Source organism: Anomalospiza imberbis, chromosome 11 (genome assembly GCF_031753505.1).
Source record: "Anomalospiza imberbis isolate Cuckoo-Finch-1a 21T00152 chromosome 11, ASM3175350v1, whole genome shotgun sequence".
NCBI classification, from domain to species: Eukaryota; Metazoa; Chordata; class Aves; order Passeriformes; family Viduidae; genus Anomalospiza; species Anomalospiza imberbis.
This window is the reverse complement of record NC_089691.1, coordinates 8296309-8307338: the sequence shown is the minus strand read 5'-3', so window position 1 is coordinate 8307338 and position 11030 is coordinate 8296309. Positions and strand designations below refer to the sequence as shown.

The following is an 11030-nucleotide window of genomic DNA, read 5'->3' as shown; positions in this document are numbered from 1 at the left end:
TAGACAGCCTGTTAAACTGAAGAGTTGCCTCCTGCCTGTCCTGTCCACATCCCAGCACCACGCACAGAGCCTGTGATGCCTCTCTGTGTTTTGTTGGCAAGCAGGGTGGGAGCCAGTGCCTGTTCGTGAGAAGTGGATTGCCTTTGTGGGGATTGTGAGGGTCCCTAACTGCACATTCATGTGCAGCAGGTGCTCCAGCATGATCCCATGTGAATTACTACAATGCAACAAGGTGTGGACATTGGTTGCTCATCCCCACCCTGAAGGTGGTGTTGCAAGTTCCTGAAAAATGCTGTCATGCCCTTGCGGGTTTGGACTTGTTTGGCTTTTCACTCTCTGTGTCCTGCTCACAGGGTGTGTGGGGATGGTGTTTTATTTGTTGCCCAGCTCTGGGCTGATCACTGCTTCTTCCCTCAGAACCTTTATAGGCCTTGCCTTTGACTAGGTTTGTGAAGCTACAATGATGTACAAACCCCTGCAGCTTCCTAGAAACTTCCAGTCCCTTTGGGGTAGTCCAGCTTGTACAGGAGATCTTGCAAAGCTTGACCTAAGACAAATGATATAGTAGCTCCCTGTCCTATGCTTCCTCTATGAGTAAGGACAAGGCTTTTTTAGCTATTTATATGCCACCTGTATCTTAATTTCCCACTTCCTATTGTTTCTGGGCCTCCCGGGATAATTGATTTTTGCCTGAAAGTCAGTAGAGCAACCATGTTCTGCCATGTGAAGTCCCAGCTGTTCCTCAGGTGGCTGGCTTTGTTGTTTTCTCTCCACCATGGCAGGTTATGTCATCCAAGGGTCCTACTTCATTACAGACAGTGCACAGTTTGACTGTGATGGCTGGTTTGGTTTTTTTTTTTTTTGGGCTATGTTTAAGATAAACTCTGTCAGGGAGCAGGGCTGGCTTAGAGGACATATACAAGGATGTGGGCACAGCAGATCATCTTTGTGCTAAGTTTCCTTTCATAAAGGGTTGCTACGTAGTGCTACAGGTGGTTGATACAGCTGAATAGTGAGCAGAGTATTATTGCTTCTGCTACATTCTGGGATGTGCTTCCAGCAAGTCGCGACACCTGGTAACATGTGTGTAACATCTATTAACCTTGTAATTATATAAGTGGTGCTTTAATAGCGCCTGGTCGCCAGTCAAGTCTGGAAACATCAACTGTGGCTCTCCATGGTCACTGCTGAAATGCTGAGCCTGGTCACTGAGTTCGCTGCTTCTTGCTGTCAGTCCTTGCTAGGTATTCCACTCCTTCTCACAGCTCAAAGCCTGCCGTTGTTGTTAGTTTTCTCCTTCAGTCCTTCTGCAGGGTGGTTGTTGATGCTTTGCTGAGCAGGTGCTGCTGTGTGGTATTTCTCCCCTTACAGGTGACATCCTGCAGTGAAGAGCTGTGAGGCTGAAGGGATCAACATTCCTGCAGAGCTCTGAGTCACCTGGCTTGGCACTGGATTTCAGTAAGGTGGAAGAACTGGAGCGAGAATTGAGGCTTGCTGTAGGAAGAAGATTCAAGAATTCTGGTTTTGTGTGTGCTGTTGGGATCTGGTAGGCTGCAGGAAGGGGAGTCCCTGTGCTGCTGGCTGTGGAAGGAACATACCAGCTACAGGGTGCTCAGCCAGGCAGGGGACAGATGGAAAGGGATGTTCTGCACTGGCTGGACCAAGCCACCAGCAGAAAGATTGAGCTCTGAGCTTTTAACAAATCATGACCTCATGGTTCAGCCTTCTTCTCCAAGGCCTCCTCTGAGCACAGGAGTAAAGTGTCAGGCCAGAGTACCCAGCTGCTGGAATCCTGATCCTCACCTGGGAAGGTGTTCCCTGGAGAAATGCAGACAGCAGATTCCTGCCCTGTGGGAAGCCCTGGAGAACAGAAGGCTTGGCCAGGGGGAGGTGGGGAGCACACCGGAGGATCTTGGGATGGGGTTTGAGGACAGGCTGACTTCCAGGTCCAGCTCTGGGGCAGCCTGGTTAAATGTTTTTCACTATGCTGGGAGGGACAGGTGTTCAGTGAGCAGGGCGGGGTGGATGTTCTGTGCCAAACTCTCACTTGTCTCCTTAGGGCATTCTTCATTCACTAAACTTCCTACTAAGGCAGCTTTGGTGGAAGTAATCAGTTTCCTGAAAGTGGAGGCCTTTCCTGGCGGAGCACCCAGTGTTGGGGCTTGGGGGCACTGCTGTTTGGAAGAGCAGAGTGGGAAAAGTGGGGAATTTTGCTGTGTGCTCCATTACCAGAGACTGCAGACAGGAACACAGATCAACAAACACCAAAAAGCAGAGAACCACTTTCAATTGCCTGCATTCAGATGCTCCTAGTGAGCAGAGCAAAACTTTGAATGGAGATCACAGCTGGCCTCCAGTCTGTCTGTCTTCCTCCTTCCTGGCTCTAAACAAGACTTGAGGTGCGTAGCTCCAGAATAAGCAGTGAGAGCCAGTTTAGGGTGGGCACCATCTTTGCCCTCCACTATCTCTAGTGCCCCAGTCAGCAGAGACACGAGCCTGGGCAGCACTCCTGTGGCACGGCTGTCAGAAAAAATAACAAGCTGGCAGGTCCTGACTCCTTATTTATATTTTGGTGAAGGTTTTTATCATGTTTCCTGCAGACACAGATGGAGAGGAACGGGTGGTTCTGCTGTTGGCGTGCCTTTCTGATAAAAGCCAATGGCTTTTCACACACTCTTGAGTTGCTGTTGGGTCCCTGTATATTCTGTTTTTTCATGTCACTGCTTCTCCTTTGCCTGCTGGAAGACACAAGTGTCTTCTCTGCAAGGATTTTTAAGAAGCTGCTTAGTCTGTTTATATTTCATCTTTATAACCCTTATTCTGTTTTTTTTTTTTTTTTTTTTTATTCTTCCTCTGCCCCATAAACCTCTTGTTTACCTTCCCCAAGTGGAGAAAATTTACAGGAATCTGTAATATGTTAATTGAAATTGCTTCTTGCTGTGCATGGAAACAAAAAAGGCGAAATACAACTGCAACACAATGTAAGCATAAACAGGAAAACAAACCAAAAAAAGCTTCATTCTGGAGACACAGTCCCTTAAGAATGCAAAACCTTCTCAGCCTGGAAGGTCTGTGAGTCAAGTATCAATTGATGTGATGTACTAGAAAAGGAAATGTTTAACTTTTTTATTTATGTCCAGTAAATCTCAATGAAGCCTTCAGGGAAAAAAACAACTCTGGAGGATTCAAAGGAAAACAGCTCAGAGGGCTTCCGGCTGTGTATGCACCACTTTAAATTTAAGAGCTTCATGGGAATGTTGATAGTTTATTCTCAGCAGTGTCACTGGAATGAGACTGTAATTAGGAAACCTTTGTACAACTTTCAATTTTAAAATAAGAGAGAATTCTGGCCTAGATTTTAAAAAGTGGCTATGGAAGGGTCCCTCAAACCAGTGGTTAGATAGCCCATAAACAGTGTCTAGAAAAGCAAGTCCCTTTAGGCTGTCTCCTCTTGGAATCCAAATTTAATGTGATTTGGGCAACCAAAAATTGGTGAATTACCCATTAGCTGAAATATATTTAAGCTGAGTAATTGAACACAATGAGTAGAGTCATCAAAATTGAAATGTGTTCATGGTTCCTTTGTTAACTGACAAAGGAACTCAATTATTTGATAAGTATTTGGCTCCACACTGTACACCTAGCACAAATGCCCAACAGCAAAGGGGCAAAATGTTCAGTTAAGCTCAGTATTGATGGTTTATGAAGATCAGATCTTTTTTTTTTTTTTTTTTTTGCTTTACTTGGAGAAGTCCTTGGAGTGTCATTTTTTAACTTTTTTTTAACCCCTTCCAGCAAGATGTCAGCAGATCAGAGCCAGGCAATTATCGCCTGCAGTTGGTCAGACAGTGATCAAGGAATTTCTTTGGTCTGCAAGTTGGAAGGGGTCCTTGTCTCTGCTGCATTGGGACCCAGCCAGGCAGGACAGTGCTTTTCCTCTCTGCAACTTTAATTAGGGCAAAGGAAGAACAAACTGTCACTATGAGCTGTTCCAACCAACTCCCTTCTTCTATCAACTGCCAACCATGATTTTATGTTTAATTATTTGCATTACATCATTAGTCCTGTGCTAGGTGTTGTACATGGCTAATGATGCAAAGCCTACCCCAGGTTTGGACACTGTACAGGCTTCCCTTTAGGGCGGATGTGCAAAAGTGTTTGAAGTGTTCAAGGAGGAGAAGCTGGCAAAGCCTCCCCTACCTTCTCCCCTTGGAATAGTAAGATTTTTAACACGTTAATTTAGCTTACTTATTAAAATGGAACAGTCATCTGCAGAAGTAAAGCCTGCACAGGTTAGAAACTCTTTTATGCTTTCTGTCCTGTGTGTCTGAGTAGGACATTTCTGAGGGAGACCCTGTCAGAGGTCCACTGGGCTATTCCCACTGGCAGAAGCCCAGGCTGGGCACTGGGGCAATAGTTCAGAAACCTTGGGCAAAGCAGAATCCATTAAACTCTTGGCTCTGCAGAGCATATAAGTCAGAGTATCTGTTCTGAAGGTGCCTGGTTAACAAGAAGATCTCTCCCCTCCCAGAGCCTGTAGTAAGGGCTGGCTAGTTGTCATTGTCCCAGTGTTATTTCCACGTCCTCACAGCCTGTGTGTGCACATGTATTTCCACTTGCTTTTTTTATCATGTTCTCCTTTCTGAGCTTTCCTTTAGACTGTTGATAAACTGTATTGCTTAATGTGGGCGAGGGTGTTGGTTTTGGAGGGTCTGGCAGGGTTCCCTGCAGAGGAGCTATCACAGTGTGGTCTCATGGTCTATCAGCTGGGCAGTGGAGTTTGCAGGGTTCCTCCCAGCAAGAGTGTGCCTGCCAGCTGCTGTGGTGGAGGTGAAACTGGGAAAGGATGTTCTGTGTACTGGTAGTAAATTTCTGAGCAAAATGAGCTAGGAAAGGGGATGGGCAGTGCTGGGGCAGTGCTGGTGGCAGAGGAGGGTTAGCCTGACTTGCAGAGCCCCTGTGCTACACTCACCAAGTCTGGTCTGAAAGAGTGGAGAGGGAAATAATTTCTTCTCTGGCCTGTGTTGGTGCCTCTGCCCCCTGCTCTCATGCAGGGCTGTGTGTGTAGTGTCTGGGAAGCAGAGCAGAGCAAGGAAGCAGGTACCCAAATTCTTTGTTCCTTCTCAGTCCTGTGGCCAGAGTTGAGGCCAGCTGTCTGTCAAACCTGCCTTAACCTGGTGAAAGTGAGGTCAGGGACTGGAGCTGGAATGTATCCTGGTATTCGATGGCTAGCTCTACACTGGGAAACGCAGGAGCTGATGCTGCTGGTAGGAGATGCCCTTTACCCCTCTCTGGAGTGGTTGAGTCTGTCTACACTGAAAAATGCTCTGCCTCCGGAAGAGGAAATGCAGGCCCTGCTTCTCTGAGATGCTGCAGGGTGGCCAAACATCCTCAGCAGATAGAGATCATGTTATTCAGGTGGACCACTAAACTTTTAGGCAGCAATTAGGACTTATACAGTAACTCTGAGTCAGCTAATACATCTGGGTGTTGCCTTGGCATACTTCCGATGGCAAATCCTTCCTGTGTAGGCTTGATGTTCTTACATTCTCTGATGGCCTCTCAAATGCTCCACTTGGAAACTTGATCAAAAACCTGTGGTGATGTCAAAGGGACATGTCCCATTAAATTCCTCAGTCTTCCTTTGGTCCTCTAAACCTGCAGATGATCCCAGGCAATTTCTTTGATGCCTTCTTCCCCAGTGGATGAAGTAATTACAACTTCTGTGCAGCAGGCTAATAGCTCTGAAGGCTTTAGTCAGGCTGATTAACAACCACTGTGTTTTAATAAAAAATGTTCTGGTAAATCTTTCTGAATTGCAACCCTAATTACTCTGCAGCCTGATGTGCAGCAATTGCAAAGCTAATAGGATCACCTGAATCCAGTTAATGAATCCTCTGTTATGGCTTGCTGTGACTCACAAGATGTGCAGTGTTTCTTCTGGTCTCACCTGCCCTGTTCTATTTCCTGGTGAGTATTTATGCTCTGTATGGCTGAAGGTAAGGGGTGTGCACCTAGACTGTGAATGAATTAAATGTGCATCCTTCCTCTCAATATTTCAAGGGACTTGTAAGGATCAAGAGCCTAGGCTTTTTGCCTTGGTCTCAAGGTGAGTTCACTCCAGAAGTCACCAATAGCTGCTCTTGCCTGATAGCTCTTTTCAGGCTTACAGGTTTTGATGAGAAATCTGTTCAACCCTGTGCTCTGCTTTCCCAGCAGTACTCTGCATCTATGTTAGAGAGCAGAGTTAGGAGAAACACTCTTCCTCCTTGTTGCTAGCATTTAAAGGTGGTTTGTCCTGCATCAGAAAAGGAAAAAATCCCAAAGCATTAAACTGAAAGTAATTTGTTGTGTTGGAATTTTTTCTTTAGGATTCAACCCTTTGTATGTAAACATATTTATGCTCCCTGGCAGCCTCCACTCCCCTTTCAAAAGGAGCACTACATATTAACCCCAAATCCAAGATTTTTCATCTTTTACAAGGCTGTAACTGGTGATTTAGTTTTGGAAAGCTTTGGAGTGGGACTCTTGGCAAGAAACACAGACCTACCAGTGCTTTTGGTTTTAAGGTGCCTTTTGCTTTTGCAGGTGATTTAAGGCTACAGATGATTTAAGGGCTTGTTGGCAGACTTGTGTTAAAGGTTTGGCCTCAGTCAGGGATAAACAAGGATTGTTTGAAAGTGGCCTTTCAAGACTTCCCTCCTTGCTCACTTCTTGTTCTAAATGTAATGTGCTTCTTACATAGATTTATAGGTTTAACTCCTTGTTTAGGCACACTATAAAATGTGCCTCTAACCATGTACCTTGTAACTACTATAATAGCAAGGAAGCCTGTCTGACGAATTTAGTGGCAGGAAGCAAAGTCAACATGTAAAGGATGTAATAAAGAGATTCAGGTGGGTAGGACACAGCAACATACCAGAGGAAAGACTTGACACCAGTTACATTTCTGGTCCCATAGCTCAAGTGCTGTCCTTTATTGGACATAATCCAATGAACCATTTGTCTGAATTCTCGTGGTGTTGGGGCTTGTGTAAAAGTCCAGGTGTGAGGTCTGGGACTGGCTGTCCCCCAGCTGTGGGGGTATTCCTGTGGAGGATGCATGGAGCAAATCTTTCTCTTTTCTTCTGCTCTCATAATAGATGATTACATACATGGGTAAAGCTGAAAAACTCCAGCTCAATATGAGGGTGTTAACAGAGGATATTGGACTGGGGATTTTCAGAGGCTTCATTAAATTTATGTCTAGGACCTTGAAGTTCTTGGGTAAGAGGGGGAAAATGCTAAATGATTCAAGTTTTGCAGTAGAGAGAGATGAATGAAGTTACAATGGAACTGTACAAATATTTATTGCATGCTGGCAACAGATTTCAGGTCAGCCTTTTACAGCTGGGAGCAGAGAATGACAATATATTTTTCTTTTAAGCAGAGTTTAGAGTAAAGAAAAATAAAAGGCCTGGATGATGTTTAGAAGGAGGAACAAATCTGAGCCTGGCAAAATCTGCTTGTACATGATAAGACGAGGAGGGCAAGATAGCAGAGGTGGTGCTGGAGAATTTGTGTTGCTTTCCTGAGCATGCGAAGTGCAGTATCAGCCCTGTAACTGCTCCTGCCTGGCTGGGACTTGCAAAAAATCTGTTGTGAATGATGGGCTGAATGTGGGAGGAAAGGAGTGCAGTTTATCTTAGATTTTTAAATATTATAGTGTCAGACTTCTGCTTGTCGGGCTCTCTCCTAAATGTTCAGAGCCTTTGGAGGTTCTTTTCACTTCTGGTGTTCACAAGCATTTATCCTTTGTGGTCTGTGCTTGGCTCGGTAAATGGAATGGGATTAGGAATGCAGGAGCTGTAGCATGGTTAGATACCAGTTTTGATTGCCTGTGGTGGTTTTCTTGTTGCTGTTTTTGTTTGGTTTTCCTCTTTATGGAAGAAATGGGTAATGTGCAGTTGAAGTTAGCTTGAATCTGAGCTGATACTTTGGTAGTGACATTAGCTTGGGGAGAGGGGGAATGCTCCACTCCTTGTCTCCCAGAGGTCCAAGAGGTTTTCTCATGGTGGGTGGGAGGAAGTCACTTCTCACTTCCTCCTCAGACAGAGCAGAGGTCTGCTGTCTCGCTTACATTTCCCTTAGTCCTGCTGATAAATATTTGTAATTTTGATGTTTTGGAAGCTGAGTGCTGGAAGATCAAAACTCACACTTGCTGGCTTTTGTGGAGAGTGAGAACTGGCTGCTTCCCACATGTCGTCTGTGGTATTGCTTCACACGGCTGCTCTGTGCTTGGACAGTGCCTCGCCCTTCCTTGGGAGTTCTCCAGACAGGAGCTGGGCAGGAAGCAGCATGGCTGTGTGCTGGGCAGAAGCAGGGCCTGGGGACAGGAGGGATGGAGTTCATTCCTGGCTTCAGGGTGATGAGCAGACATGACAGAACATGGAGAGCAGCATGTGCTGGGTGCTGCCGGTGAGCAGCAGACTCTGGCCTCCTGTCACATTCCAATGGCTGACCAGACCCTGCCTAACCCACGCTGAGCCTCTCCCACTTGATTCCAGCTCACAGCAAGGCTGGAGAGGGAGCTGTCACAGTGGAGCTCCAAGCTCACTCTCTCTGAACTGAATGTGGGAGTTTTTGGCATGTCCTTGAGTGGGACAAAGATTTAAAATCCTTACCCTAACCTATGGGGAAACATTCAGGAGGCTTTCATCTCTGGAAAATGCACTGGGTTCTCTGGATGAAAGAGCTATTATTTACCTATCAACAACATAATCCCCCTCCCTCCTACAGATTGCAGGCAAGCTCCCGGGGCAAACGACAGTGTAATTAAGAACAAATATTTACTATGAAGGACTAGCTGAGGCCTGGCTGGGCAAGCAGCCATGAGCCTTGTCTGAACTTGCCTTCTGTTTGCTCCCCTTTGAAAGCAAGGAGTCAAAGTCTTTTGTCAGAGGAGTGTTTGTGAAGCACAAGATGGTGGGTTGGGCCTCTGAAGCAGCCAGGAGCTATCAGACTGTTTGTTCCAAGCCTAGGAAATCCCCCACAACAGGAGTTCCTTGCATGCAGAGGCACTTTGCTGTAATGGATGGCTCTTAGGTACAACTGCAAGTAAGGGTTGGTGTGTGCACTGCACCTGGTGCCATGCCACAAGCAAGTCTGTGGAAATACTTGCCTGCTCTAAAATCCCAAATTAATTCCGTGTTCCTTTGCATCTACTTTCCCTTCTGATTTCTGTTGCAGCTCAAGGTTTTGCTTCCCAGGACTCAAGCCCTTGTGTCCAGATACAAGGGAGCTTGACTGCTGGAGAAAGCATGAACTTGCAAAATTGCTGGGACTGTTTCACAGCTCAGACTTGCAGTCTACTCACCTGCCTTCTGCCACTCTGATCAACAGCAAGGAGGGGTGACATGGTTCTTGCTCATCTCCTGGCAAGGCTGGGCAAGCTGAAATTTAATAAATAAGTCAATTGTGAGTAATAGAAACAATTGCAAGGATGTGGTGTGTGGTTCAACCAGCTATCACTGCTGTGGTAATGCAACAAGGCATATGATTAGACTGGGAAATTGCTGTAGCAATACCAAGATTTACAGCATGAGTCCCACAGAAGGAGTAGTCATGGGAGACACACACAGACACTCAGAGCTTGCAAAAATATGTAGCAAACTGTCTGAACAAGGCCAGCACCCTCTTCCAGAGTGCTAAGGAACCCATGGAAATAACTGGAGAGATGTCCTGCACCATGCTGGTATATGTGCTTTAAAACAGTTACAACTTGTCAGAGTTTTTGAGGAATATGTCACCAGCTGGGCTGATTTAAAAGGTTGGTTTTGGTTCATTCCTCTGTTATAAGGATGGTCATGTATTATCAGCAGTGTAACAGCTGAAACCAGGGTTCACAGAGGCCTGTGCTCCTGGGCTGAGCCTAACATGCCTGGAACTCTGATCTTTGAGAACGGCTTTATATGTTAGATATCTGGTTCGGGTGTTTTAAATAAAATCCTTTGCTCCCAGAGAGAAAAGTTTATTTGAGGCTTTGGTCTGAATGACACATCTCCTTTTGTTTGGGAGCTTGGATGCAACACAAGGGAGAAGGCAGAGGTTATCCAGTACACAGGGTCTGGGAGGCCTGGGGAGAGGAAAGGCTCTCAGCCATGGGCTAGGAAGCCACAGAAGAGCAAAGAAATGAGCTGGAGTGGCTCTTGCCCCTTAAGAGAGCAAGAAAAGCTTCAGCAGTGCCATTTGCTGTGGCTTTATCAGTGCCCAACTCCTGCTTTGGCCCTTGGTGTGTGCAGGGAGGATGTGGCTGTGCAGCCACTGTAGCTCAAGTGTGGTGACCAGTCTGTTAATGCTGGCAAACCCCAACTGAACTCGGAGCTTGAGTGGAACAAAACTTGCTTCCTGTTTTTCCCATTAAATCCATGCCATCCCGGCTTAGAAGTATGTGCGTTTTTTGGCTTCACTGTCCAAAAGAAACGCCAAAAAAGCTGTTGGGTCTCTGGTTTGGCTTCTACAAAGGTGTTGTCCATTCCAGTGTGTCTCGTGCATATGGGCTGTAGGAGGAGAGCCCTGCTTTTGTCATTGTTGCCAGTGAGCCAGACATCTACAGTCCCTCTGCCAAGAATGTTCTGCAGTTCAAGAATTCTGCTTGATTTTTAAAGGGAAGTTGATTTTTAAAGCTGCCTGGAGTATGTTCTGTGCTTTCTGAAAGAGAAGTAGGCAATGAAGTTATGGTCAGAAAAAGTATATGTTCGTTCTTTCCGGGAATGATTCCTGCCTTGTTGTGTTGATTTCCACTGTTGTCGTTCTTTCATGGTCACATTTGCTCATTGGTAGGTTGAGGGATGCACATCTTTGGAATACTGTGCCCTGAACAGGTGAATGCTTGCAAGAATGCCTTGGATTAGACCTCATTCCCTTGGCTACTAGAGGATCCTGAAGCCAGATAGGCTGCTAGACAGGGTTTGTATCCAGATACCTGCATCATCCTAGTGCAGCAAAGCAGTAATCAGGACTAGGGAGACTATCTTTTAAAATTGTGTTTG

At 45.9% G+C, this 11030-nt stretch overlaps 1 long non-coding RNA gene across 10 annotated transcripts in view; it reads left to right on the top strand.

Moving 5' to 3' along the window:
* The first annotated feature begins 459 nt into the window (after positions 1-459).
* Positions 460-11030, top strand: part of LOC137480582 (uncharacterized) — a 41588-nt gene continuing 31017 nt past the window's right edge. For 5 of the 10 annotated variants that reach the window (XR_011002984.1, XR_011002983.1, XR_011002988.1 and 2 more), the window contains exons 1-3: positions 460-1244; positions 1372-1458; positions 2060-5999. This is a non-coding gene — a long non-coding RNA (uncharacterized lncRNA). The remainder of the gene's footprint in view (positions 1245-1371; positions 1459-2059; positions 6000-11030) is intronic. The other 5 variants (XR_011002990.1, XR_011002986.1, XR_011002992.1 and 2 more) reach the window with 5 other exon arrangements.